Genomic DNA, 25,362 nt, shown 5'->3' with positions numbered 1-25,362 from the left:
GTCTCAGTTAAGGACAGAAGGACGTGATAACCCGCCCCCCTGGGAAGTCAGAGGGCGGGGCGTTCTGGCACTTGGCACGCTGATAGGCTACTGAGGGTTCTTTTCTATGTCTTTGACGGTAGTACTTTAGGTGAGCGGTGATTGGTTATGCAGTTGGGGGCGTGTCCAAATGTAACATGGAGGCGTGTAGACAGTGCAGAGTAGTGGGAGGTGTATGAGGGCGAGGGGCGTGTTCTGGTGTCAGCGGCTGTGGAGGCGGCGCAGTCTCCGGAGTCCGGAGGTTTACGCAGCATAGAGCCGGGTACCGAGGCTGAGAGTGGATCCCGGCGTGGAGCAGGTGAGAGGATTCGCTCCCTGTAACAACCTTGCACTGTGTAGCCGCAATGTCAGATCTCAGTTATTCTGCCCAATGCTTGTGTTCTGTCACAGCATCTATACTTCTTATTAGTGAGCAGTTTTACTTATCTAACCTTCCGTCATATCTATCTACTTATCTAACCTCTGTATTATAGCTCTCTACTTATCTAACCTCTGTATAATAGCTCTCTACTTATCTAACCTCTGTATAATAACTCTCTACTTATCTAACCTCTGTATAATAGCTCACTCTAACCTCTGTATAATAGCACTCTACTTATCTAACCTCTGTATAATAACTCTCTACTTATCTAACCTCTGTATAATAGCTCTCTACTTATCTAACCTCTGTATAATAGCTCTCTACTTATCTAACCTCTGTATAATAGCTCTCTACTTATCTAACCTCTGTATAATAACTCTCTACTTATCTAACCTCTGTATGGGATGCGGTCAAGATGCCGCCGGCCGGAATCCCGGCGGTCGAAATCCCGACCGCCACAATCCCGACCGCCACAATCCCGACATATTCTCCCTCCGTGGGTGTCCACGACACCCATGGAGGGAGAATATAATAGTGTGCCGAGCGTAGCGAGGCACCGTGCCCGCAGCGTGGCGAGCGAAGCGAGCCCGCAAGGGGCTGCGTTCCGCTCACCACCCCTGTCGGGATTGTGTGGTCGGGATTCCGGCGTCGGTATTTCGACCGCCGGGATTCCGACCGGCGCCATTTAGTACTGATCCCCTCTGTATAATAGCTCTCTACTTATCTAACCTCTGTATAATAGCTCTCCACTTATCTAACCTCTGTATAATAACTCTCTACTTATCTAACCGCTGTATAATAGCTTTCTACTTATCTAACTTCTATGTCCTATATCTGTATCTACTTATCTAACCTTTATGTCCTATATCTGTATCTACTTATCTAACCTTTATGTCCTATATCTGTATCTACTTATCTAACCTTTATGTCCTATATCTATCTACTTATCTAACCTCTGCATGATGTCTGTCTACTTATTTAACCTTTATGTCCTATATCTATCTACTTATCTAACCTTTATGTCCTATATCTGTATCTACTTATCTAACCTTTATGTCAGTGGTGGCCAACGCGTGGCTCTTGAGCCACATGCGGCACTTTCTTTATTCAAATGTGGCTCCCAACACTCAAAGTCACGTGACCACAAGAGATCTGTAACCGCTGCACTCCAGCCAGACATGAAGCAGCACTACGTAGACTGAGAACTGAGGGAGCCAAATACACATGGGGGAGCTGGCTGGAGTGACACAGGCGGGTGCTGGCTGGAGTGGGATGCGGTCAAGATGCCGCCGGCGGTCAAAATACCGACGCCGGAATCCCGACCGCCACAATCCCGACATATTCTCCCTCAGTGGGTGTCCACGACACCCATAGAGGGAGAATATAATAGTGTGCCGAGCGTAGCGAGGCACCGTGCCCGCAGCGTGGCGAGCGAAGCGAGCCCGCAAGGGGCTGCATTCCGCTCGCCACCCCTGTCAGGATTGTGTGGTCGGGATTCCGGCGGCGGTATTTCGACCGCCGGGATTCCGGCCGGCGGCATTTAGTACTGATCCCGGCTGGAGTGACACATGGGGGAACTGAAGTGTATTATGTGAATCTGGCTTTTCAATATATTTTATGCGGATCTGGCTTTTTCAATTATTTGATGTACTGTAGAAGTGGCTTTTTCATTGTATTTTATGTTTGATCTGGCTTTTTCAATGTACTTTATACCAGGTGCGTGGCCTAGCAGGCACAAGGTCACACCCCATTTTTGCAATTGCGCCTTTGGCTCGAAGTCTGCTCTTTGATGTACCTAACAAGATTTCTTGGCTCTTTTTCTCTGACTGGTTGGCCACCCCTGCTTTATGTCCTATATCTATCTACTTATCTAAGCTCTGCATGATGTCTGTCTACTTATCTAACCTGTGTGATATATATATATCTACTTATCCAACCTGTCTAAAGTCTACTTATCTAACATCTGGCCCTCTACTTATCTAACCTCTGCATGATAGCTCTACTTATCTAAGGGCTAGATTTAAATGTTATCGCTAGTCTCCGTGCGCGCCTGCCGGCACCTATTTAAATGTTGCTGCTGACGGGTGTGAAAACTGCATTTCATCTCGCTACCTCTGGGGGTGGCGAGCTGAAATGCGCAAAAAGTGACCCGTTTGGGTACCCTAATGGGACTTTTTACATGGCGTCTATTCGTTTAGTCGGGTTTTGCCGCTTTGCATGGCTAAGGCACGTCTGATATGGGTGCGATAACTGAGGACAATTCAATATCGCCCCGCAATCTTCCATCACTTTAGACAGGAGATTGTGCACGATTAAACAATTGAATTCCCCCCTATGTGTGATAGCTCTCTATTTAATCTAATCGGTGTGATGTCTGTCTACAGTGTAACATATTGTACACTATGTTGACTGGAGTGTGAACCGGTTGTCCTACTTATAAGTAAGGAAACATAATTAAAAATAAATGAATATCTTAGCTTCATTTATTATTGGGTTATAGTATACTAAATCTACCAGTCGCTAAAATGAGGTTGTCCATGCCTGAGCACAGTTGCATCGATCAAAATACTTGAGGTGCTAACCAAGTTACCTGTGCTCAAGTATGGCTAACCTTAAAACCTGGACTGTTCAACTGTTTTGCTGGCTCCCGACGGAGCAATTCAATTGAGTTCTGTGTCTGAAAACATGTCTGCTCGCAGTCTTCTGAGGTGCCGGGCAGAAATGTGTGAAAAATCTGTGTTTTGGGTGTCAAAATGTTAGTTTGGGCACCCTAAGCAGGACTTTAGACAGGTGTGGCTACTATATATGGCTAAGCTGATCTATTTGGGGGCGAGAATTAACAGGTATCGGGACCAAATGAATTGCTCCATAGGGCGCACAGTAATAAGCGTGGCACAATTGAAATTCCCCAACAGTGTGCCATGGTGACTGAGTTTGGGAACACTGCTCTATGTGATGGCACTCTTCTTATCTAATCTTTGTGTGACAGTTCTCTAATTATGTAACCTCTAAAGGGAGGGTAGACACGGAGAGATCCGTTCTTAAAATCTAAGCAATCTGACTAGATTGTTTAGATTTTAAGCATGGATCTCTCGTGTGTATGCCCCCCACAGCGATAGTGATGCGTGGCCCCATACGTCGCTATCACCGGTGCTAGATTGGTCTGCATGCAGGCACAATCTAGTACATCGCTCATTTCACCTGCTGGAGGTGATTGGCTGGGGAAACAGCCAGTCACCTCCTGTATGTTGCTGACTGATTAGGGTGATGAAACACAGAGCAAAATGAGCATGTCCTGTGGAACCACGCTCATCTTCTAAAAGTGGGTCCTAGGTAGCTGTTTCGGGGTAAAATACATGCTATAGCACGTATAACCTCTCTTATTTATCTCATCTCTGTGCGGTAGCTCTCTGCTTATCTAAACTCCCGGCTTATCTAACCTCTGTGTGATAAGCTCTCTTCTTATCTAACCTCTGTGTAATATTGATCCACTTATCCAACCTCTGTGTGTTCGCTCTCTACTTATCTAACCTTTGTATGATACGTCTTCAGTTATTTCATGTGATTTATCCAACTTGCAATATACCAATCCCCCCTTCCCCCCAACTAATAATGTCACCAGTTCTGCTCTCTCCTTTGGACTTACTGGGGTTGATGCTAAGTTGAATGTACGTCTCATGTACACTAATGTCCGTATGCAGATTTGTTCTCATCTGACTCCTTATGACTGGGGAGGCAGGATGGGTAAATGAAGAGACACTAGTAAAACTAGGTCTAAGTACATTAAGACACCACCATAAAGACACAAGGAGTTTGGTAAAGTTTGTCGACAGAATGTCAACATTTATAATGTCTCATGGTCATAATGTCAAACATATTAAGCATGTCGAAACTACTGAATGTTGACATACTAGCAGTCTCGAATATCGCTCAAGTGGCGGCTTCGGCTGTAAGTATTCTTACCCTAATCCTGAGGCTAATGTTTATGTGTTTACGGCAGTAAATATGTGCCTAATCCAGCTTTCAGCATTGGATATCGACATGCTGACCGCGTTCCGACATGCTGTCTGCATCCTGAGACACTGATATACTCCTGTTAGTAGCTGTATCATGTAAAGGTGCCTGAAGGGTCATGCCGATACACGCTCAGGATGTGGAGGGTCACCAACAATAGCTAGCTGCTACTGACTACAGATTCACCTCTGACGCTTTTTCCATCGCTTGTGCCTGTATTATATGTTTTCTTGAATCTATTGTACCATGCAATTTTAACTACTTTCATTGGTACATGAGACAGAAGATTATTATAGATGGTTTTTAGCATTTCAATCAAACTTGATTGTGAATGTTTATTTTCTGTACAATTTGTTGACAAGTGAGGCGGTTGCAGAACATAAACAATGCACAAATGGCTTACGTTGGGTATAGGGGATTCAAGCTGCTTTTAGCTGTTTTTTTCTTTTTACATCTAACATGATCTAAAAACCCCATTTGTGGGTCACTTGGAGAGGAATTCCATTCTGACCTTTTGTTCCCCGGAGTGCCATCAAGCTGTTTGGCTATATCTTAGCTACATATTCCTTGCACAGGAAAGTGAGCGAATGTTGGCTACAGTATAAAACTGTATGTACGCGCCAAGACATTGCAATTATGTCCAGCAGCATTTCACTCAGAATTGAATTCCCTCCATCCTGTCTCTGCAATGAGCTCTGCTCGCTATGTGGGAGTCTCTCTCCAATGAAGCGAGAGTGTCCAACAAGAGCACTAAGTACTGTATTAACACATTTTGTGTAAGAAAAGAAAAACAATTGTACTCATACAGTACTTCAGATACACTTATGCCCAATTGTTATAAATGTGTTTTAATAGGGAAGTTCACTATTAGGTTCTACTAAAGAAAAAAAAGAAAGGAAAAAAAAAAGCTTGAATATAACCAACACAACTCTACCACCTGTGTATGAATTAACAAAAAAAGCAAAACTTTGAAATGCGATCACAAAATCCTATAGTATATGCATGAGCAAGGAAGACTGGTGGTATTCAGTATGCCGGCTGTTGTGATCCCGGCGTTCAGTATACCGGCGCAGGAATCCCAACACCCGACATACCAACAACTATTCTCCCTCTTGGGGGTCCACGACCCCCCTGGTGGGAGTATAAATACGTGCGCCACCGTGCCCGCAGCGTGGTGAGTGCCGGTATGCTGGGCGCCGGGATCCCGATAGCCGGCCACTCATACTACACCCAGAAAGAAGACGGCATCTGTGAATCAGCCCTTCAGAAGCCATTATCTTGTGCTGAAGACTTTCATTATTATGGTGTATTTGCACCAGCCTTCAGACAATTGATGCTCCTTTCACAGACATATATACGTCTCTGTCTGGGTGTGTACCTATTCACAGTTATGCAAACATGTCCTTACTGCACTCTGCTGTCCACCCCCCACACTCCTTCTCCAGCTACAAGCTGGGTACACACCTGGCCGAAGGGTTGTCCGTACAGCCGACCTGCTGACCTATCTAATATTTGGTAAGCATACACACTTGCCAATCGTCTGCCCAATATGACATTCCTGACGTCACAACTGGGCAGACATTTAAATGTGCATGTACAAACAGCCAGATGTGCCGATGATTCTGTAGATATATTAGGCATCAGCTGTGCTGCAGGGCCCAGATGATATGTCTGTGAGCGACCTGCGTTTGTGATATATCAGCCAATATATCTGCCAGTGTGTACCTAGCTTTAATGTCGGATGCATGCTTTATGAATGTTTGTGGGCATGGCAGAACCAATGTACATTTATGCTACACAGTCTGGCATAAATACTTCATGTGACACTCTCCCTAGCAAACTCAGCCCCCTCTTTACTGCTCTGTTTGCAACATAAGGTGCCCATATACCTAAAGATTTATCTTCCAATCTGGCTGTTTGGAACAAAAATCTGGTAATGGACGGGGAGCAAATGACAGTTGACGATTTGAAATGGTCAATTGTCATTTGCTCCCATCCATTACCAGATGATTTTTGTTCCAGCCAGCCAGATTAGAAGATAAATCTCTAGGTGTATGGGCACCTTAAGAGAAAACTGATATAACATTTTTTTTTTATTAAAAAGGTAATATGGGCATACAAGTTTTACTTATTTAAGAATTTTAATGTTTCAGAGAACACCTAAACCTCAAATACAAGATGTCTAATATAAAATGGCTTATTAAAAGAAAATTGTAATCATTCCAATGTAGACGTTGATATATTTTAATATACTACTTACTTTAAAGCACTCATGTCCAGTTATGATATATATTATTTCTCTGACGTCCTAAGTGGATGCTGGGACTCCGTAAGGACCATGGGGAATAGCGGCTCCGCAGGAGACTGGGCACAACTAAAAGAAAGCTTTAGACTACTGGTGTGCACTGGCTCCTTCCACTATGACCCTCCTCCAGACTTCAGTTAGAATCTTGTGCCCGGCTGAGCTGGATGCACACTAGGGGCTCTCCTGAGCTCCTAGAAAGAAAGTATATTTTAGGTTTTTTATTTTACAGTGAGATCTGCTGGCAACAGACTCACTGCAGCGAGGGACTAAGGAGAGAAGAAGCGAACCTACCTAACTGGTGGTAGCTTGGGCTTCTTAGGCTACTGGACACCATTAGCTCCAGAGGGATCGAACACAGGACCCGACCTCGATCGTTCGGTCCCGGAGCCGCGCCGCCGGCCCCCTTACAGAGCTAGAAGCAAGAAGTGTTCCGGAAAATCGGCGGCAGAAGACTTCTGTCTTCAAAAAGGTAGCGCACAGCACTGCAGCTGTGCGCCATTGCTCCTCATGCACACCTCACACTCCGGTCACTGATGGGTGCAGGGTGCTGGTGGGGGGGGGGGGGGGCGCCCTGAGGGCAATATAATACACCTTGGCTGGCAAATCTACACCATATATAGTCAGGAAGGCTATATAGGTGTAAAAATACCCCTGCCAGAATTCCAGAAAAAGCGGGAGAAGTCCGCCGGAAAAGGGGCGGGGCCATCTCCCTCAGCACACTGGCGCCATTTTTCCCTCACAGCTCCGCTGGAAGGACGCTCCCTGGCTCTCCCCTGCAGTGTCAAGCTACATAAGGGTAAAAAAGAGAGGGGGGGCACTAAATTTAGGCGCAGTATACATATATATATAATAAGCAGCTATAAGGGAAAAAACACTCATTTATAGTGGGATCCCTGTGTTATATAGCGCTCTGGTGTGTGCTGGCATACTCTCTCTCTGTCTCCCCAAAGGGCTTTGTGGGGTCCTGTCCTCTGTCAGAGCATTCCCTGTGTGTATGCGGTGTGTCGGTAGGGCTGTGTCGACATGTTTGATGAGGAGGCTTATGTGGAGGCGGAGCAGATGCCGATAAATGTGATGTCACCCCCTGCGGGGTCGACACCTGAGTGGATGGTTCTGTGGAAGGAATTACGCGACAGCGTCGACTCCTTGCATAAAAGGTTTGACGACATACCAAATGTGGGACAGCCGGCTTCTCAGCCTGTGCCTGCCCAGGCGTCTCAAAAGCCATCAGGGGCTCTAAAACGCCCGCTACCTCAGATGGCAGACACAGATGTCGACACGGATACTGAATCCAGTGTCAACGACGATGAGACTAATGTATCTTCCAATAGGGCCACACGTTATATGATTGAGGCAATGAAAAATGTGTTGCATATTTCTGATGTTACCCCGGGTACCACAAAAAAGGGTATTATGTTTGGAGAGAAAAAACTACCAGTTGTTTTTCCTCCATCTGAGGAATTAAAGGAAGTGTGTGAAGAAGCGTGGGCTTCCCCCGATAAGAAACTGGTAATTTCTAAGAGGTTACTAATGGCGTACCCTTTCCCGCCAGAGGATAGGTCACGTTGGGAAACATCCCCTAGGGTGGATAAAGCGCTCACACGCTTGTCAAAGAAGGTGGCACTACCGTCTCCGGATACGGCCGCCCTGAAGGAATCTGCTGATAGAAAGCAGGAGGCTATCCTGAAGTCTATATATATACACACACAGGTGTTATACTGAGACCAGCTATTGCTTCAGCATGGATGTGCAGTGCTGCAGCTGCGTGGTCAGATTCCCTGTCGGAAAATATTGATACCCTAGACAGGGACACTATATTGCTAACCGTAGAGCATATTAAAGACGCACTCTTATACATGAGGGATGCACAGAGGGAGATTTGCCGGCTGGCATCTAAAATAAGTGCAATGTCCATTTCTGCCAGGAGAGGGTTATGGACTCGGCAGTGGACAGGAGATGCAGATTCTAAAAGGCACATGGAAGTTTTGCCTTATAAGGGTGAGGAGTTGTTCGGGGATGGTCTCTCGGACCTCGTTTCCACAGCAACAGCTGGGAAGTCTACATTTTTACCCCAGGTTCCCTCACAGCCAAAGAAAGCACCGTATTATCAGGTACAGTCCTTTCGGCCCAATAAGGGCAAGCGGGTTAAAGGCGCGTCCTTTCTGCCCAGAGGTAGAGGGAAAAAGCTGCAGCATACAGCCAGTTCCCAGGAGCAAAAGTCCTCCCCCGCTTCCTCTAAGTCCACAGCATGACGCTGGGGCTCCACAGGCGGAGCCAGGTACGGTGGGGGCCCGTCTCAAAAATTTCAGCGATCAGTGGGCTCGCTCACGGGTGGATCCCTGGATCTTTCAAGTAGTATCTCAGGGGTACAAGCTGGAATTCGAGATGTCTCCCCCCCGCCGTTTCCTCAAATCTGCCTTGCCAACAACTCCCTCAGGCAGGGAGGCAGTGTTAGAGGCAATTCACAAGCTGTATTCCCAGCAGGTGATAGTAAAGGTGCCCCTACTTCAACAAGGACGGGGTTACTATTCTACAATGTTTGTGGTACCGAAACCGGACGGTTCGGTGAGACCCATTTTAAATTTGAAATCCTTGAACACGTATATAAAAAAATTCAAGTTCAAGATGGAATCGCTCAGGGCGGTTATTGCAAGCCTGGACGAGGGGGATTACATGGTATCACTGGACATCAAGGATGCTTACCTGCATGTCCCCATTTACCATCCTCACCAGGAGTACCTCAGATTTGTGGTACAGGATTGTCATTACCAATTCCAGACGTTGCCGTTCGGTATATCCACGGCTCCAAGGGTCTTTACCAAGGTAATGGCCGAAATGATGATACTCCTTTGAAAGAAGGGAGTTTTAATTATCCCGTACTTGGACGATCTCCTGATAAAGGCGAGGTCCAGGGAGCAGTTGTTGGTCGGGGTAGCACTATCTCGGGAGGTGCTACAACAGCACGGCTGGATTCTAAATATTCCAAAGTCACAGCTGGTCCCTACGACACGTCTACTGTTCCTGGGGATGGTTCTGGACACAGAACAGAAAAAAGGGTTTCTCCCGGAGGAGAAGGCCAAGGAGCTGTCATCTCTAGTCAGAGGCCTCCTAAAACCAAAACAGGTGTCGGTGCATCACTGCACGCGGATCCTGGGAAAGATGGTAGCTTCCTACGAAGCAATTTCATTCGGCAGGTTCCATGCAAGAACCTTTCAGTGGGACCTGTTGGACAAGTGGTCCGGATCGCATCTTCAGATGCATCGGCTGATAACCCTGTCTCCAAGGACCAGGGTGTCTCTGCTGTGGTGGCTGCAGAGTGCTCATCTTCGAGAGGGCCGCAGATTCGGCATACAGGACTGGGTCCTGGTGACCACGGATGCCAGCCTTCGAGGCTGGGGGGCAGTCACACAGGGAAGAAACTTCCAAGGACTATGGTCAAGTCAGGAGACTTCCCTGCACATAAATATTTTGGAGCTGAGGGCCATTTACAATGCCCTAAGTCAGGCAAAACCCCTGCTTCAAAACCAGCCGGTACTGATCCAATCAGACAACATCACGGCGGTCGCCCATGTAAACCGACAGGGCGGCATGAGAAGCAGGACGGCGATGGCAGAAGCCACAAGGATTCTCCGATGGGCGGAAAATCACGTGTTAGCATTGTCAGCAGTGTTCATTCCGGGAGTGGACAACTGGGAAGCAGACTTCCTCAGCAGGCACGACCTCCACCCGGGAGAGTGGGGACTTCATCCAGAAGTCTTCCAACTGATTGTAAACCGTTGGGAAAGGCCACAGGTGGACATGATGGCGTCCCGCCTAAACAAAAAGCTAGAAAGATATTGCGCCAGGTCAAGAGACCCGCAGGCGATAGCTGTGGACGCTCTTGTGACACCGTGGGTGTACCGGTCGGTTTATGTGTTCCCTTCTCTTCCTCTCATACCAAGGGTACTGAGGATAATAAGGAGAAGAGGAGTAAGAACTATACTCATTGTTCCGGATTGGCCAAGAAGAGCTTGGTACCCGGAACTTCAAGAAATGATCTCAGAGGACCTATGGCCTCTGCCGCTCAGACAGGACCTGCTGCAGCAGGGACCCTGTCTGTTCCAAGACTTACCGCGGCTGCGTTTGACGGCATGGCGGTTGAACACCGGATCCTGAAGGAAAAGGGCATTCCGGAGGAAGTCATTCCTACGCTGATTAAAGCTAGGAAAGAAGTAACCGCAAACCATTATCACCGCATATGGCGAAAATATGTTGCGTGGTGTGAGGCCAGGAAGGCCCAACGGAAGAATTTCAGCTGGGCCGTTTCCTGCACTTCCTACAGTCAGGGGTGACTATGGGCCTAAAATTGGGTTCCATTAAGGTCCAGATTTCGGCTCTATCGATTTTCTTCCAGAGAGAACTGGCTTCACTACCTGAAGTTCAAACTTTTGTTAAGGGAGTGCTGCATATTCAGCCCCCTTTTGTGCCTCCAGTGGCACCTTGGGATCTCAACGTGGTGTTGGATTTCCTAAAGTCACATTGGTTTGAGCCACTTAAAACCGTGGAATTGAAGTATCTCACGTGGAAAGTGGTCATGTTGTTGGCCTTGGCTTCGGCCAGGCGTGTATCAGAATTGGCGGCTTTGTCATGTAAAAGCCCTTATCTGATTTTCCATATGGATAGGGCAGAATTGAGGACTCGTCCCCAATTTCTCCCTAAGGTGGTATCAGCCTTTCATCTGAACCAACCTATCGTGGTGCCTGCGGCTACTAAAGACTTGGAGGCTTCCAAGTTGTTGGACGTAGTCAGGGCCCTGAAAATTTATGTTTCCAGGACAGCTGGAGTCAGAAAGACTGACTCGCTATTTATCCTGTATGCGCCCAACAAGTTGGGTGCACCTGCTTCAAAGCAGACTATTGCTCGCTGGATCTGTAGTACGATTCAGCTTGCACATTCTGCGGCTGGACTGCCGCATCCTAAATCAGTGAAAGCCCATTCCACGAGGAAGGTGGGCTCTTCTTGGGCGGCTGCCCGAGGGGTCTCGGCTCTACAACTTTGCCGAGCAGCTACTTGGTCGGGGTCAAACACATTTGCTAAATTCTACAAGTTTGACACCCTGGCTGAGGAGGACCTAGAGTTTGTCCATTCGGTGCTGCAGAGTCATCCGCACTCTCCCGCCCGTTTGGGAGCTTTGGTATAATCCCCATGGTCCTTACGGAGTCCCAGCATCCACTTAGGACGTCAGAGAAAATAAGAATTTACTCACCGGTAATTCTATTTCTCGTAGTCCGTAGTGGATGCTGGGCGCCCATCCCAAGTGCGGATTGTCTGCAATACTTGTATATAGTTATTGTTTAACTAAAGGGTTATTGTTGAGCCATCTGTTGAGAGGCTCAGTTGTTTTCATACTGTTAACTGGGTATTGTATCACGAGTTATACGGTGTGATTGGTGTGGCTGGTATGAGTCTTACCCGGGATTCAAAATCCTTCCTTATTGTGTCAGCTCTTCCGGGCACAGTATCCTAACTGAAGTCTGGAGGAGGGTCATAGTGGGAGGAGCCAGTGCACACCAGTAGTCTAAAGCTTTCTTTTAGTTGTGCCCAGTCTCCTGCGGAGCTGCTATTCCCCATGGTCCTTACGGAGTCCCAGCATCCACTACGGACTACGAGAAATAGAATTACCAGTGAGTAAATTCTTATTTTATTTGTGATCGACCTGTACACATCAATACAATTCAGTCACTTGCGTCCAATTTAATATAATGCTAGGTTACATATAGTATAATGCTGATTTTAAAGAAGGTGAATGAAATGTCATTGATGTCTATGGGAAAAAAATAATTGTGTACGCAATTTGCCATTTTAACGGCATCCTGTGATATTGCTTTAACTTGTGTTTTAGGTGTGCTGGGCTTTAAATCTGCAAAGTGTTTTCTGCATGCTCATCTTCATTTCTAGAAGAGATGTATTACTGACCTGATGATTACTGTGCGTGACCTTGACTACACAAGCTGTTGATGATTTCCAAGAAGTCATGTTTGAACACACTGCGTTAATTATCCACACAGTACCTTCCATGCATTGTACTATAAAACATGGAAGGTACTGTAGATAATTAAACATAAGCTCATATGAAGATGTTTGCTGTCTAGTCCTGTACAGGAATTATGGTAACCTGTCATTATTAACCTTTAATATCATTTACAAGTAACTAGCATGCTAAAAAAAAATTATTGCCTTACCTACACCTACAGCCTCCATGTGATGCTTCATTAAAAAACAGGTTAAAAAAAAAAAATATGTCAAATGCATCGGTTGATGCAGGAATTTCCCCTTTTATCTATAACACAAGCTGCAAAAACTCATTTAAATGGTTTTTGGTTAAAATATGTATCATTTTATCCAATAAGTTTTATCCAACATTGACAAAAACATCAACCATGAAGTACCAACCAATCAGCTCATAACTGTCATTTGTCAAACACAGCCAGTAACATGGCAGTTGGGAGCTGATTGGTTGGTAATTTTATCTCATGCCCATTTTATCACTATCCAAGGCATAGTACATATCCCCCTATATATCAATATGTACTCCAGTACGCATTTTACTTTGTTTTGTAACAGAAATGCACTGTTTTACAGATCTACCATAATAATACAAAAGGTGAATCCAGTATCAAAGTACCTATTTACTGAGAGGCTACATAAAGACCAGACAAAACGTCCATTATTCTATTTATTCTCTTTATTAATTCCCTTATATGATACATGAAATGGAATACTTACCCCTTGTTCAGTCTTTGTTCATTTATACAAACGAGAATTGTTTTACCTTCCTGTTTGCCCTTTCTGAACTTTACCCTGAAATGTGTTGGTTGGTAGGGATCACCTTTAGATTCTGTATAGACCAGCCTTTAGAGTAGAAATGGACTGTAGTATCTACTTCTAGCACTGTGTAGGTAGAGTTTGTTTAGAGTATTCCTTCTACTTTTATGTATGGGTACATTGTATTAAGGTCAGTATATGTTGGGTTCTCTGATTTGTTTGTTGTGGGTTTTGTTTTTGTTATTAAGGAGATGAGGCTGTTTCTTATTTTTAGTTGTTTTTTTTCCCCTTCCTCGCTGTAGAAATTCTGTGAATACTTAGCCACACACAAACAGTTGGCTGAAGGACAGGATTGCCAGTTTCCTGTTGGCCAATCACACACATGCTAACATTAGTACATCTAATTTCCTCCCCACTACAGTTTTATACAACGTTGGCAAAAACGTCAACCATAAAGTACCAACCAACGAGCTCCTGTCATTTGTCAAACACAGCATGTAACATGGCAGTTTAGCTGGTACTTTATCGCTTTCCAAGGCTTAAATCTGCAATGTATGGGGTTCACAGATAAGATTTTGGCCACAAATCCATTGGGATTGTTAAATCCGTTTTTTCAACATGTTTCATTTCACAGATAAATTGGGAGCGTAGATTGCTAGTGTATGGGTAACAATCAGCAGATCTGCAGACTGCTTCTACTAAACTCATGAGTCTTTCAAGATTACCAGATCTGTTTAACTGAAAATGATCTGCAAATCACTGAAATATATCTGTACTGTATGGACAAGTCGGATGGATTAGGGTAACAATATATCTTGGAAATAAATCACAGGATCTGCTAAAAAATAAATTGTGTTTACTGATGTATGGGCCCTTTACGTTCAACTCTGCATCAGCCCCAAAGACCCTGAGATTTGATCCATAGTAATTCCAATAAAAAGATTTATGCCTAAATCACACAAATGCACACGGGTCAATGCCTAAAGGATTTTGCTGGATGAATACACACGCACAAACATATACAGCAGCATCCAGGTGATTTGGTATGGATCTGGCGCAATCCAGCTCTTTTCCACACCCCTTTTCTGAAACATATTGATTCAGTCACCTGAGTCCCTGCCCCATTAGATCTTATATCCTAAACTCCCTACCACCAAACGACGTTCAATCAAACCCAAGGCCTCCGCTCTGTTGGGCAGCAATGATAAGCATAGTGATGTCCCAAAATGATAATCTGAGTGCAGCTTCAGAAAACTTCTACTACACAGTAAAGATTAAGAAGAGTTCAAAAGTAAATTGTTGATTTAAAAACAATGTATATCGTGTTCTAAATGCAGGATTTCTAACAAAACTACAAGTCAGTAAGTTTGTGACTGCTTGTTTGCCTGCAGGTCTCATAAAGCTTTGCTTTGACTCAATCCAGTCGGTCTCATGTTTGCACAAGTTGTAGATTCTCTGGCACGCATCTTTAGGAATGTGTCTAGTTTGCAGCTATGACAGGCTGGGCCTATGTGCTTTTATGGTAGCTAAGAAATATGCGTGCAGTGTAGATGCACAACATATGCTTTCAAAACCGATGTATATTTTCCTAAACCAATAATGTGTGTTAGGTGAACACCTGCTAAACAACACTCCAACCTTACATGTGTAGAAGGAAAGTGTTTACACAAGCTTTGCCGTGTTTGTGTGTGAGAGAGAGAGAACACAGGAATCATGTTTAATACAGTCCAAGCACATACGGGTTCGGTATGATATACCTATGGACGAGATGCCGGCGGTCAGAGTACCGTCATCAGCATCCCATCAATCAGAATCCCGACAGCCCCCAGAAAGTACCCTAACTTTCTGCTGCTCCCTACCCTAACCCTCCCTTGTGGGTGACCTTCCCTAACCATCCCCAGTGGTGCCTAACCCTCCCTTCCTCGCTGCCTAAACCTAACCCTCCCTGCTTGGTGCCTAACCTCCCCTGTACCGAACCATCCCGTTCCTGTCCCTGCACCCTAACCCCGCTTCCTAAACCTAACCTCCCACCCACCGCGACAGGACATGAGCGCATCCCGCTAACAACGTTTGGGATTCCAGGAGTAGCTATTTTGACACCGGGATCCCGAGCTCTGTCAGGATTTTGATACCGGCATTATGCCGTCGCTCGGGATTCTGGCATTAGTATCAGTATTTTGACCGCCGGGATCCCGTCTGGCGGCATTTTAACTACATCCCCACAGTACTTACTACATTTTATATGTCTCCACAAGGGACTTGCGGTGAGGTAAATGGCTCCAGAGGCACTGGCTAGTAACAGAGCCAGATTTACACACAATATATGAGCCAAAGGGTTCATGTGGGCATTATACACAGGTGCAGCAGGATATACTGCTGGAAATTTGGTGATTTTTGATCAGAGATGTGTGGAAAAGATAGACTGGGGGAAGCACTGCCTCACCTGTCATAGACTTTTTACTCCAGAGTTTTGACTATAAAAATGATTACAATAATACAAAAAAGATATTCTTTATATTTTTCATATACTTTATATAGTCAAACCTCTGATGTATATGTAAGTATGACAGGAAAGGCTCTGCCTCACCTCACTGGATGGATGGATTTTCTACTGACGCTGATGTTTGTACATTATTACAAGCTTCAATAATTGTGTAAACTGGCTCTTAAATAAAAAGAAACCAGATTATATTCTCCTGATGTACTTAATTCTGCAACTATTATTTACCAGTTATTTTTATAGTGCACACATAATCTTTAGCAGTTAACAGAGAATATTTGACCATTGACGTTGGTCCCTGCCCCAGATATGCCGCCGGCAAACCATACCAGACCCCCAGATATATAGTCCCTACCACTTGGTCACACACTAGAGTTATTTTTATTTTTGTCAGGAGCCAATTAACCAGCATATTTTTGGATTATGGCAGGAAAGCGAAGCACCTGGAATATACACAAGAACAGTGAGACTATACAAACTCCACACAGATAGGGATGTGATGGGAATAAAACCCAGGACCTTAGTGTTGTGTGGTAGTGATGCTAACCATTACACCATCTGCATACGTATAACATAGCATGTGAAAAAAAGTAATATCAGATTTACTCTATAAAATTGCTTTTATGCCAACGTATTGTAAACTAGAAATGTGGTGTGTTGTAATAAATCAGCTGTCATTGGTGGGAAAAAAATGAGTAGATAAAATTGGAAATCATTATCTGTGTATGTAATGCAGATTTTCTACAGCATTGTTTGCTTCTAATTTTGGAATAGTAAGTCAAATACTGAATTTATTTGGTTTGTAAACGTCATTTTGTAGTGATTTTGCTTTTGGTACAGTATGTGCTCGTGATTTATGGACATCAATGTCTCATACTGTATAATTTTGTGGACCGCTAGGTTAACAGATATGTTCTTTCTATAGAGCTGTAAGATTTGTGCTATCTCAGAGTACTTATCTGACATAAAAGGGCATTGCAGCTGCGATTTTGCAGTCAGCTGGGAAAAGCAACCATTGAGGTAAATGAGAGAGCTTGCTTTTGCTTGACTGGAGGCACTGTGTGAAATTTGCCATGTACACTCTACAATCAACTACTAAAATTAGTTGTAATCTACAAATGTCTTAAAATATATTATACATGGGGAAAATTCTAGAATTATTTTTACTGTGGTTAACCAGTCAACTCACTTTAGAACTGTACTTTGAGCTGGCGGTTTATACTGATTCAGTATTTATTTTACCTAAATAGCCGTCGTCTGGTGCATTTCACAGGTCAGGTGACCGTTCACCCTGCAACCCTAAAAGCAACTCCAAATATATATACACTGCTCAAAAAAATAAAGGGAACACTAAAATAACACATCCTAGATCTGAATGAATGAAATATTCTTATTAAATACTTTGTTCTTTACATAGTTGAATGTGCTGACAACAAAATAACACAAAAATTATCAATGGAAATCAAATTTATTAACCCATGGAGGTCTGGATTTGGAGTCACACTCAAAATTAAAGTGGAAAAACACACTACAGGCTGATCCAACTTTGATGTACTGTCCTTAAAACAAGTCAAAATGAGGCTCAGTAGTGTGTGTGGCCTCCACGTGCATGTATGACCTCCCTACAATGCCTGGGCATGCTCCTGATGAGGCGGCGGATGGTCTCCTGAGGGATCTCCTCCCAGACCTGGACTAAAGTATCCGCCAACTCCTGGACAGTCTGTGGTGCAACGTGGCGTTGGTGGATGGAGCGAGACATGATGTCCCAGATGTGCTCAATTGGATTCAGGTCTAGGGAACGGGCGGGCCAGTCCATAGCATCAATGCCTTCGTCTTGCAGGAACTGCTGACACACTCCAGCCACATGAGGTCTAGCATTGTCTTGCATTAGGAGGAACCCAGGGCCAACCGCACCAGCATATGGTCTCACAAGGGGTCTGAGAATCTCATCTCGGTACCTAATGGCAGTCAGGCTACCTCTGGTGAGCACATGGAGGGCTGTGCGGCCCCCCAAAGAAATGCCACCCCACACCATTACTGACCCACTGCCAAACCGGTCATGCTGGAGGATGTTGCAGGCAGCAGAACGTTCTCCTTGGCGTCTCCAGACTCCGTCACATGTGCTCAGTGAGAACCTGCTTTCATCTGTGAAGAGCACAGGGCGCCAGTGGCGAATTTGCCAATCTTGTTGTTCTCTGGCAAATGCCAAACGTCCTGCACGGTGTTGGGCTGTAAGCACAACCCCCACCTGTGGACTTCGGGCCCTCATACCACCCTCATGGAGTCTGTTTCTGATCGTTTGAGTAGACACATGCACATTTGTGGCTTGCTGGAGGTCATTTTGCAGGGCTCTGGCAGTGCTCCTCCTGTTCCTCCTTGCACAAAGGCGGTGGTAGCTGTCCTGCTGCTGAATTGTTGCCCTCCTATGGCCTCCTCCACGTCTCCTGATGTACTGGCCTGTCTCCTGGTAGCGCCTCCATGCTCTGGACACTACGCTGACAGACACAGCAAACCTTCTTGCCACAGCTCGCATTGATGTGCCATCCTGGATGAGCTGCACTACCTGAGCCACTTGTGTGTGTTGTAGACTCCGTCTCATGCTACCACTAGAGTGAAAGCACCGCCAGCTTTCAAAAGTGACCAAAACATTAGCCAGAAAGCATAGGAGCTGAGAAGTGGTCTGTGGTCACCACCTGCAGAACAACTCCTTTATTGGGGGTGTCTTGCTAATTGCCTATAATTCCCACCTGTTGTCTATACCATTTGCACAACAACATGTGAAATTGATTGTCAATCAGTGTTGCTTCCTAAGTGGACAGTTTGATTTCACAGAAGTGTGATTGACTTGGAGTTACATTGTGTTAAGTGTTCCCTTTATTTTTTTGAGCAGTGTATATGATTCTCAAATAAATAACTGATATTTATATTATACCTTATACTAATTTATAAGCAAAGTTTAGTATAAAGTAAATTAAAATTAGAATTTAAAACTTTATTTATATACAATATTGCAAGTTTTTGTGAAAAGAGAGTATTCATAAATGTTTGTAGCTGTTCCTACTCTAAAGCATCCTACATACAGTTGACCATGGGAGAAGCAGTCCTCTGGTAGTTGAAGTCCAACAACTTTGGGGGTAATTCCAAGTTGATCGCAGCAGCAAATTTGTTAGTTGGGCAAAGCCATGGGGGTAATTCCAAGTTGATCGCAGCAGGATTTTTGTTAGCAATTGGGCAAAACCATGTGCACTGCAGGGGAGGCAGATATAACGTGCAGAGAGAGTTAGATTTGGGTGGGGTGTGTTCAATCTGCAATCTAATTTGCAGTGTAAAAATAAAGCAGCCAGTATTTACCCTGCACAGAAATAAAATAACCCACCCAAATCTAACTCTTTCTGCACGTTATATCTGCCTCCCCTGCAGTGCACATGGTTTTGCCCAATTGCTATCAAAAATCCTGCTGCGATCAACTTGGAATTACCCCCATGTGCACTACAGGTGTGGCAGATATAACATTTGCAGGGAGAATTAGATTTGGGTGGGTTATTTGTTTCTGTGCAGGGTAAATACTGGCTGCTTTATTTTTACACTGCAGTTTAGATTTCAGTTTGAACACACCACACCCAAATCTAACTCTCTCTGCACATATTATATCTGCCCCCTTGCAGTGCACATGGTTTTGCCCAACTGCTAACAAATTTGCTGCTGCGATCAACTCTGAATTAGGCCCTTTAAGCGTTTGTCCCTGGGATTTACAGATCGACATGGCAAAACTTAATGTTACTGGAAATCGCAATAGTTTAAACTGAAACAGTTTCTCAGATGTTATTAGTGGTATTCTAGGAATAACCATGTCTTCTCCTTTGCCACAACCAGTTATCCTTCTGTATTACATACTTATAGATTTTATTTTAAAGTCACACTTAAATAATGCAATTTCGCTATTAGACCACATAATGGATAAGTTCCCATACCCATGTGTTATTGCCACAGAAACGGTTCTCCTGGGACTGCTTATCGGGGATAGCCCCTGGTGAATCTGTTAGCAGCGGTAAATGACTGCTGCTAATAGGAGGATATGGCTCCTGCACCCACACGCATGGAAACATACTGTACGTGTAGGAAAAGGCTTTAAGAAGGGTTCTTTGATCCCTGTGACTATCATGAAAGCTGTTGTCTCCAGCATTCTCTGTGCATTGCACAAAACATGTTGCACTATTTATTTAAATATTTCTCTATCGTCCTAGTGGATGCTGGGGTTCCTGAAAGGACCATGGGGAATAGCGGCTCCGCAGGAGACAGGGCACAAAAAGTAAAGCTTTAGGATCAGGTGGTGTGCACTGGCTCCTCCCCCTATGACCCTCCTCCAAGCCTCAGTTAGGTTTTTGTGCCCGGCCGAGAAGGGTGCAATCTAGGTGGCTCTCCTAAAGAGCTGCTTAGAAAAGTTTAGCTTAGGTTTTTTATTTTACAGTGAGTCCTGCTGGCAACAGGATCACTGCATCGAGGGACTTAGGGGAGAAGAAGTGAACTCACCTGCGTGCAGGATGGATTGGCTTCTTTGGCTACTGGACATTAGCTCCAGAGGGACGATCACAGGTACAGCCTGGATGGTCACCGGAGCCTCGCCGCCGGCCCCCTTGCAGATGCTGAAAAGAGAAGAAGGTCCAGAATCGGCGGCAGAAGACTCCTCAGTCTTCTTAAGGTAGCGCACAGCACTGCAGCTGTGCGCCATTGCTCTCAGCACACTTCACACGGCAGTCACTGAGGGTGCAGGGCGCTGGGGGGGGGGCGCCCTGGGCAGCAATGAAAATCCTTTTTTTGGCAAAAAATACCTCACATATAGCCTCCGGGGCTATATGGAGATATTTAACCCCTGCCAGAATCCATTTTTAAGCGGGAGACGAGCCCGCCGAAAAGGGGGCGGGGGCCTATCTCCTCAGCACACAGCGCCATTTCCTCACACAGTTCCGCTGGTCAGGAAGGCTCCCAGGCTCTCCCCTGCACTGCACTACAGAAACAGGGTTAAATCAAGAGAGGGGGGGCAAAATTTGTCGAAATTGTGATTTTATAAAAGCAGCTATAAGGGAGCACTTATTATAAGGCTATCCCTGTAAAATATAGCGCTTTGGTGTGTGCTGGCAAACTCTCCCTCTGTCTCCCCAAGGGGCTAGTGGGGTCCTGTCCTCTATCAGAGCATTCCCTGTGTGTGTGTGCTATATGTCGGTACGTGTGTGTCGACATGTATGAGGACGATGTTGGTGAGGAGGCGGAGCAAATTGCCTGTAATGGTGATGTCACTCTCTAGGGAGTCGACATCGGAATGGATGGCTTATTTATGGAAATTACGTGACAATGTCAACGCGCTGCAAGCCGGTTGACGACATGAGAGGGCCGGCGAACAAATTAGTATCTGTCCAGGCGTCTCAAACACCGTCAGGGGCTGTAAAATGCCCATTTACCTCAGTCGGTCGACACAGACCCAGACACGGACACTGATTTCAGTGTCGACGGTGAAGAAACAAACGTATTTTCTTTTAGGGCCACACGTTAAGGGCAATGAAGGAGGTGTTACATATTTCTGATACTCCAAGTACCACAAAAAAGGGTATTATGTGTGAGGTGAAAAAACTACCTGTAGTTTTTCCTGAATCAGATAAATTAAATGAAGTGTGTGATGATGCGTGGGTTTCCCCCGATAGAAAATTATTGGCGGTATACCTTTTCCCGCCAGAAGTTAAGGCGCGGTGGGAAACACCCCTCAGGGTGGATAAGGCGCTCACACGCTTATCAGAACAAGTGGCGGTACCATCTACGGATAGGGCCGTACTTAAGGAGCCAGCTGATAGGAGGCTGAAAAATATCCTAAAAAGTATACACACACATGCTGGTGTTATACTGCGACCAGCGATCGCCTCAGCCTGGATGTGCAGAGCTGAGGTGGCTTGGTCGGATTCCCTGACTAAAAATATTGATACCTTTGACAGGGACAGTATTTTATTGACTATAGAGCATTTAAAGGATGCATTTCTATATATGCGAGATGCGCAGAGGGATATTTGCACTCTGGCATCAAGAGTAAATGCGATGTCCATATCTGCAAGAAGATGTTTATGGACACGACAGTGGTCAGGTGATGCAGATTCCAAACGGCACAAAGATGTATTGCCGTATAAAGGGGAGGAGTTATTTGGGGTCGGTCCATGGGACCTGGTGGCCAGGGCAACTGCTGGAAAATCCACCGTTTTTTACCCTAAGTCACATCTCTGCAGAAAAAGACACCGTCTTTTCAGCCTCAGTCCTTTCGTCCCTATAAGAGTCATATCTGCCCAGGGATAGAGGAAAGGGAAGAAGACTGCAGCAGGCAGCCCATTCCCAGGAACAGAAGCCCTCCACCGCTTCTACCAAGTTCTCAGCATGACGCTGGGACCGTACAGGACCCCTGGATCCTACAAGTAGTATCCAAGGGGTACAGATTGGAATGTCGAGAGGTTTCCCCCCTCGCAGGTTCCTGTAGTCTGCTGTACCAATGTCTCCCTCCGACAGGAAGGCAGTATTGAAAACAATTCACAAGCTGTATTCCCAGCAGGTGATAATAAATTTACCCCTCCGACAACAAGGAAAGGGGTATTACTCCACACTATATGGTGGTACTGAAGGCTAGGTGAGACCTATTCTAAATCTGAAAAATTTGAACACTTACAAGGGTTCAAATCCAGATGGAGTCACTCAGAGCAGTGATAGCAAAGAACAAGGGGACTATATGGTGTCCCGGGACATCAGGGATGCTTACCTCCATGTCCCAAAATTTGCCTTTTCTCACCAAGGGTACCTCAGGTTCGTGGTACAGAACTGTCACTATCAGTTTCAAGACGATGCCGTTGGATTGTCCAAGGCACCCCGGGTCCTTACCAAGGTAATGACCGAAAGGAGGATTCGTCTTCAAAGAAAATGGACGACCTCCTGATAAGAACAAGGTCCAGAGAACAGTTGGAGGTCGGAGTAGCACTATCTCAAGTAGTTCTACGACAGCACGGGTGGATTCTAAATATTCCAAAACCGCAGTTGTTCCGACGACATGTCTGCTGGTCCTAGGGATGATTCTGGACACAGTCCAGGAAAAGGTGTTTCTCCCAGAGGAGAAAGCCAGGGAGTTATCCGAGCTAATCGGGATCCTCCTAAAACCAGGAAAAGTGTCAGTGCATCATTGCACAAGAGTCCTGGTAAAAATGGTGGCTTATTACGAAGCGCTTCCATTCGGCAGATTTCACGCAAGAACTCTTCAGTGGGATCTGCTGGACAAATGGTCCGGATCGCATCTTCAGATGCATCAGCGGATAACCCTATATCCAAGGACAAGGGTGTCTCTCCTGTGGTGATTACAGAGTGCTCATCTTCTAGAGGACCGCAGATTCGGCATTCAGGATTGGATGCCCGTGACCACGGAGGCCAGCCTGAGAGGCTGGGGAGCAGTCACACAAGGAGTGTGATCAAGTCTGGAGAATTCTCTCCACATAAATATACTGGAGCTAAGAACAAATTTATAATGCTCTAAGCTTAGCAAGACCTCTGCTTCAAGGTCAGCCGGTATTGATCCAGTGGGATAACATCACGGCAGTCGCCCACGTAAACAGAAAGGGCGGCACAAGAAGCAGGAGGGCAGTGACAAAACTGCAAGGATTTTTCGCTAGGCGGAAAATCATGTGATAGCACTGTCAGCAGTGTTCATTCCGGGAGTGGACGACTGGGAAGCAGACTTCCTCAGCAGGCACGACCTCCACCCGGGAAAGTGGGAACTTCATCGGGAAGTTTTCCGCATGATTGTGAACCGTTGGGAAAGACCAAAGGTGGACATGATGGCGTCCCGCCCGAACAAAAAAATGGGACAGGTATTGCGCCAGGTCACGAGACCTTCAAGCGATAGCTGTGGACGTCCTGGTAACACCGTGGGTGTAACAGTCGGTGTATGTGTTCCCTTCTCTGCTTCTCATAACCAAGGTATTGAGAATTCTAAGACATAGAGGAGTAAGAACTATACTCGTGGCTCCGGATTGGCCAAGAGGGACTTGGTAACCGGAACTTCAAGAGATGCTCACAGAGGACTAATGGCCTCGGGAGCTAAGAAGGGATTTGCTTTCAGCAAGTACCATGTCTTTTCCAAGAGGAACCGTGGCATCGGCCTTTAAGAAAGGACCTGCTCCAGCAGGGACCTTGTCTGTTCCAAGACTTACCGCGACTGCGTTTGACGGCATGGCGGTTTGAACGCCGGATCCTAAGGGAAAAGGCATTCCGGAAGAGGTCATACCTACCCTGGTCAAAGCCAGGAAGGAGGTGACCGCACAACGTTATCACCACATGTGGTAAAAATATGTTGCGTGGGTGAGGCCAGGAGGGCCCCACGAAAAAAAAAAAAAATTTCAACTAGGTCGATTTCTGCACTTCCTGCAAACAGGAGTGTCTATGAGCCTCAAATTGGGGTCCATTAAGGTTCAAGTTTCGGCCCTATAGATTTTCTTCCAGAAAGAATTGGCTTCAGTTCCTGAAGTCCAGACGTTTGTCAAGGGAGTATTGCATATACAGCCCTTGTGTGCCTCCAGTGGCACCGTGAGATCTCAACGTAGTGTTGGGATTCCTCAAATCATATTGGTTTGAACCAACTCAAATCTGTGGATTTGAAATATCTCACATGGAAAGTGACCATGCTGTTGGCCCTGGCCTCGGCCAGGCGATTGTCAAAATTGGCGGTTTTGTCTTACAAAAGCCCATATTTGATTTTCCATTCGGACAGGGCAGAACTGCGGACTCGTCCCCAGTTTCTTCCTAAGGTGGTGTCAGCGTTTCACCTGAAACAACCTATTGTGGTGCCTGCGGCTACTAGGGACTTGGAGGACTCCAAGTTGCTAGACGTTGTCAGGGCCCTGAAAATATATATATATATATAATTCCAGGACGGCTGGAGTCAGAAAGTCTGACTTGCTGTTTATATTGTAGGCACCCAAAAAGCTGGGTGCTCCTGCTTCTAAGCAGACTATTGCTCGTTGGATTTGTAGTACAATTCAGCTTGCACATTCTGTGGCAGGCCTGCCACAGCCAAAATCTGTAAATGCCCATTCCACAAGGAAGGTGGGCTCATCTTGGGCGGCTGCCCGAGGGGTCTCGGCTTTACAACTTTGCCGAGCAGCTACTTGGTCAGGGGCAAACACGTTTGCTAAATTCTACAAATTTGATACCCTGGCTAAGGAGGACCTGGAGTTCTCTCATTCGGTGCTGCAGAGTCATCCGCACTCTCCCGCCCGTTTGGGAGCTTTGGTATAATCCCCATGGTCCTTTCAGGAACCCCAGCAT

The 25,362-nt window shown here is 45.7% G+C and overlaps 1 protein-coding gene across 1 annotated transcript in view; it reads left to right on the top strand.

Annotated features, from left to right (window-relative positions):
- Nucleotides 1-216: 216 nt before the first annotated feature.
- Nucleotides 217-25,362, top strand: part of MFAP3L (microfibril associated protein 3 like) — a 75,050-nt gene continuing 49,904 nt past the window's right edge. Inside the window, exon 1 of the mRNA XM_063920631.1 lies at nucleotides 217-337. The gene's annotated coding sequence lies outside the window, so the exon portion shown is untranslated. The remainder of the gene's footprint in view (nucleotides 338-25,362) is intronic.

This window comes from Pseudophryne corroboree, chromosome 1, assembly GCF_028390025.1.
Source record: "Pseudophryne corroboree isolate aPseCor3 chromosome 1, aPseCor3.hap2, whole genome shotgun sequence".
Taxonomy (NCBI): domain Eukaryota; kingdom Metazoa; phylum Chordata; class Amphibia; order Anura; family Myobatrachidae; genus Pseudophryne; species Pseudophryne corroboree.
This window is presented reverse-complemented; position numbering and strand designations above follow the sequence as displayed.